Source organism: Echinops telfairi, unplaced genomic scaffold (assembly GCF_000313985.2).
Source record: "Echinops telfairi isolate 266 unplaced genomic scaffold, ASM31398v2 ScPeMD7_5927;HRSCAF=6808, whole genome shotgun sequence".
Classification (NCBI taxonomy): Eukaryota; Metazoa; Chordata; class Mammalia; order Afrosoricida; family Tenrecidae; genus Echinops; species Echinops telfairi.
In genome coordinates, this window is record NW_022109827.1 from 2,170,928 (window position 1) to 2,176,688 (window position 5,761).

A 5,761-nucleotide genomic window follows, 5' to 3' on the forward strand; every position below is an offset into this window, starting at 1 on the left:
AGGAGGTTATATGTAGATCCTTACAACGGGTTCCCCCTTTCTGCCCCACCTTCACTCTACCCTCCTGCTAGCACCACTGGCACCACTGGTTCTGAAGGGATCAGCTGTCCTGAATTCCCTGTGTTTCCAGTTCCTATCTGTACCACTGTAAATCCTCTCATCTAGCTGGATTTGTAAGGTAGAATTGGGATCATGATATTGGGGGAGGAGGAAGCATTTAGGAGCCAGAGGAAAGTTGTATGTTTCATAGTTGCTATATCGCAGATTGGTTCCCCCATTTACTGAGATCTTTGCAGCAGGTTGTCCTAATGAGGCATTGTATCTGATTTATTGACTATTGCTTTCACAGGCATTGATTTTAGATCCAAGTAAATTGAAATACTAACAATTATCATAAATTTTTATTGGTCCACTTCAAGGGATTTTTTTGTATTCTTTAAATTTGAGATAAAATTTAAAAAGTGTGATCTTTGATATTTATCAGCAAGTATTGAAGTCCTTTTTGTTTCCAGCAAGCAACATTGTGTCATCTGCATATTGAGGGTTGTTGATGAGCCTCCTTCCAATCCTGAGGTGTGTCTTGATCATAGCATCCACCTTCTGTGTTTAGTTGCTGAGCATGCAGATTGGATACTTATGATGAAAGGATGCTGCAACACTGAAGTACGTTTTCTTGATTTTAAACTACAGAGTACCCCTATTAAAACAAAACCAAAAAGCCTGTGTCTTCCTCTAGCAGATGTTCATCACATGAACAATTACGTGTTTGGAATTCCTATTTTTCTTAATGCTATCTATAGTTTATTATGATTGATTCAATGAATGCCTTTACATAATCAATAAGACACAAGTAAATATCTTTCTTGCATTCTATGCTTTAGACAAAAGCCAGCTGACAACTACCTCATTACTGGTCCTTTTCTGAATCTAGTTGAATTTCTCACATTTCCGTGGTGATGTACTACTGTGATAGGTAGGTTTATTGTGCCAACCTGGCCAATAGGAACATGTGGGATTAATAAGGTCACAGTTTGATTGGAGGGCAAAGAGATAAATGGCTTGGCAAGTCCTGACCCTCTCTTTTTGCTCTCTGTTATGCTGCTTTAGCTAGTTCTCTGCCTCAACTTATGAGCTACAATACCTTTGGAACAGCCAACCCGTGGATCATGGTCCTAGAGCTTGAGGGTCTTTGGAGACCTACTGATATCCATTGCTTGAGCTTGAGGCTGTCAAATCCTTTTTTCTTGATTGCTTGAGCTACTGATTGATGCTGACCCAGCCTGCTGTTTGCTGCCTGTGACCAGACTGCCTGCCTTGCCTTAGGGAAGTCTCAGTTGTCTGCTTCCTTGACCTTACACTTAGCGGCCCTTGTGACTTCCAGTATATTAACTGTTCAACAGAAGTGAGTCGAGCGAAGTCTTCTCTACTGCTGTGTGGACTAATTAGCTGTTATATTCCTTCATGCTGTATATATATATATACACACACACACACACACACATATATACAATTTATATATATACACACAATTTGTATATATATACACTATATATATATACATACTATATATAATATATATATATTATATAATATATAAAATCCTAAGTGTCCTGGTTTTGTTTCTCTAGAGCCCTGTCTAGGAGGATTTATCAAATATCTGTGTGCAAGAGGTTGGCAAATCAACCCAACAAAGATTCAGGCACCCTCCACCTCAGTAAAATTTCTAGGGGTCCAGTGGTGTGGGGCCTGTTGAAACATTTATACTAAAGTGAAGAATAAGCCTTTGCATCTGCTGTCCCCCTCCCCAACAACTAAACAGGAGGCACAATGCTTAGTGGGCCTCTTGGATTTTGGAGGCAACATATCCCTCATTTGGGTGTTCTACTCTGACCTATTTATCAAGTGACATGAAACACCTCCAATTTTGAGTGGGGCCTGGAACCAGAAAAGGTTCTACACAAAGTTCAGGCTGCCATGAAAGCTGCTTTGCTACTGGGATCATATGATTCAGCTGACACAATGGTGCTAGAGGTGTCAGTAGTATATAGAGTTGCAGTGTGGCGTCTTTGACAGGCCCCTATTGGTGAATCACAGAGTTGATCGTTGGTGTTTTCGAGAAAAGTTCTGCCATCCTCTCCTCTGCAGACAACTACATCTCTTTTGAAAAACAGCTGTTGGCCTGTTACTTGGCCTTAGTGGAGACTGAACGCCTTACTATGCATGGGTCACCAAGTCACTGTGAGGTCTGAACTATCCATCATGAACTGGGTATTGTCTGACCCATGGAGTCATGAAGTTGGATGTGTGCACCAACACTCCATTATTAAATGGAAGTGGTATATACGAGATCAGGTTAAAGCAGGACCGGAAGGGACAAGTAAGCTGCATGAAGAAGTGGCCAAATGCCCACAGTTTCCACTCCTGTCACTGTACCTTCCTTCTTCCAGTCTGCACCTATGTCCTCCTGGGGAGTTCCTTATGATAACTGAACTGAAGAACAGAAAAGTCATGCTTGGTTTACGGATGGCTCTGCATTATATGCAGGTGCCACATATAAGTGGACAGCAACAGCACTTCAGCACTTTTCTGCGCTCTCCCTAAAGGACAGTGGTGAAGGGAAATCCTCCCAATGGGCAGAACTTTGAGCAGTCCATGGCTGTTCAGTTTGCCTGCAAGGAGAAATGGCCAAATGTGAGATTGTATACTGATTCATGGGCCATCGCTAATGGCTTGGCTGGATTGCCAGGTTATTGGAAGGACCATGATTGGAAAATTGGTGACAAGGAGGTGTGGGGAAGAGGTATGTGGATAGACCTCTCTGAATGGGTCAAGAAAATAAAGATAATTGTGTCTCATGTGAACGCTCATCCAAAGGGTTACCTCTGAAGAAGAAGACTTTAATAATCAAGTGGATAAGATGACACACACTGTGGTGACTGGTCCTCCTCTTTCCTCTGCCACTCCTGCCATTACCCAATGGGCACATGAACAAAGTGGACATGGTGGCAGGGATGGAGGTTATACATGAGCGCAGCAACATAGACTTCCACTCACCAAAGCTGACTTGGCCACTGCCACTGCTGAGTACCTCATCTGCCGGCAGCAGAAGCCAATATTGAATCCAAGATATGGGACCATTCCTTGGGGAGATCAACTGGCAACCTGGTGGAGTTGGTTACATTGGACTACTTCCATCAAGGAGCAGACAGTGTTTTTTTCTCGTTGGAATGGACACCTACTCTGGATATGGATTTGCCTTCCCTGTGTGCAATGCTGCTGCCAAAACCATTTGTGGATTTACGGAATTCTTTATCCACTGGCATGGCATCCCCCATAGCATTGCTTCAGATCCAGGAACTGACTTCACAGCAAATGCAGTGTGGCAATGGGCCCATGCCCACGGAATCCACCGGTTTTATAGTGTTCCTCCTCATCCTGAAGCACTGGCTTGATAGAATGATGGAATGGCCTCCTAAAGACACAATTACAGCACCAGGTAGGTGTCAACCACATCCGGGGCTGGGGCAATGTTCTTCAGGAGACTGTCTATGCTCTAAACCAGTAGCCAATATATGGTGATGTGTCTCCAAGAGCCAGAATTCATGGGTCCAGAAATCAAAGGGTGGAAGCTGGAGTGGCACCACTCACTATTACGCCTAGTGATCCACTTTCAGCATTTTTGCTTCCTGTCCTAGCAACCCTATGTGCTTCAGCCTTGGAGGTCCTAGCTCCAAAGGAAGGAACTTTCCCACTGAATTGGAAGCTGAGAATTCCCCCTGAAAACTTTGGCTTCTCATGCCTTTAGATCAACAGGTTAGGAAGGGGGTCACTGTACTGAGTGTTGTGATTGATCCTGATTACCACAGAGAGATTGGACTGGTGCTACATAATGGAGATAAAGAAGAATATGTCTCGAATCCAGTAGATCCTGTAGGTTGTCTATTAGTACTATGATACCCTGTGGTTAAAGTAAATGGTAAATTACAGCAACACAATCCTAACAGAACATCTCATGACCCAGACCCCTCAGGAATGAAAGTCTGACCCACCCCACCAGGAAAACAACCACAGCCAGCTGAGGTGCTGGCTGAGAGCAAAGATAATACAGAATGGGTAGTAAAAGAAAGTAGTTCTACCTATCAGTTACAACAATGTGATCAATTGCAAAAGTGAGGTTTGTGATTGATAGTTTATCTTCTTTGTATTTGATTATTGAATATCTTTCCTTTGTTCATGTATAATGTTAGGTGTAAGTGTCATTGCATTAATATCTGGAAAATTATATATGGCTAAAGACCTGTATAGAATTGCCAAGTTGGCAAGAGGTGGACTGTGATAGGTAGGTTTATTATGCCAACCTGGCCAATAGGAACATGAAGGATTAATAAAGTCACAGTTTGATTGGAGGGCAAGAGATTAATGACCCGGCAAGTCCCGCCCCTTTCTTTCATTCTCTGGTGATCAGACCAGCGTGCTGATGCTTTAGCTAGTTCTCTCCCTCAATTTGTGAACTACACTGGCTGTGGGACAGCCAACCCATGGATCATGTTGATAGAGGTTGAGATTCCTCCAAGAACTGCTTCACCACACTGCTTGTATCCATCCCTTGAACTTGAGGCTGGTGGATCCTGTTTTCTTGATTGCTTGAACTCTATATCCCATTTGGGCCTGCTTTGCTAAGCTCTTGAGCTAATAACTGTTGGTGACCCACCCTGCTGTTTGCGGCCTGTGGCTGGACTGCCTGCCTTGCTCCAGGGAAGACTCAGCTGTCTGCTTCCTTGACCTTGGGCCCAGCCACACTTGTGAGTTGAAGGACTTCCAGTATATTAACTGTTCCATGGAACTGAGTTGAAATGAGCCCCCTCTACTGCTGTGTGGACTAATTAGCTGTTATATTCCTTCATTATCTATCTATCTATCTATCTATCTATCTATCTATCTATCTATCATCTATCTATCTATCTACCAATCCTCTTGTGTGTCCTGGTTTTGTTTTCTAGAGCAGCAGTTCTCAACCTGTGGGGCATGACCCATTTGGGGGTCAAATGCCCCTTTCACAGGGGTCGCCTGATTCATAACAGTAGCGAAGTTACAGTTATGAAGTAGTAACAAAATAATTTTATGGTTGGGGGGGTCACCACAATATGAGGTACGGTGTTAAAGGGTTGCAGCATTAGGAAGGTTGAGACCCATTGTTCTAGAGAACCCAACTAACACACTGCTAAAATTTTTAAAAATTATCTTCAGCAAAAATTTACTTTTGTGTGATTAATAATAATGTTGAATCATCTCTGGATTCTGTGAGGTCACTTTTCCTTGGAATGATCACATATATGAATTCTAGTTGTTTGGCCAAGTAACTGTTTCTAAATTTCTTTGACTAGACAAGTGAGTGCCCCCAGCACTATAACTGTGAAACATTTTAAATTGGTATTTCACAATTCCTGAGGAGTTATTTTGTACTAATGTCTTCAGTGCAGCTTGAAATTCTTCCTTTAATACCATTGGTTTTTGATCTATTGCTACTTCCTGCACTATCTGTAAGTTGATGGTGCAGACTTTTTTTTGCTACAGACTTTCTCCGTCTTCTTTCCAGGCCTCCTGTGGTTTAATGGGTTGAATTGGACTGTTCAGAGTAAGGTCCAACAGTGTGAACCCACTAGTTATTCTGTGGTAATTCACAACTTCTAACTCCAGAGATAACTTTCATTATGATACTTTACTTTGTATTCTTCAACCACCCTTTGAAAATGGTTTTTGT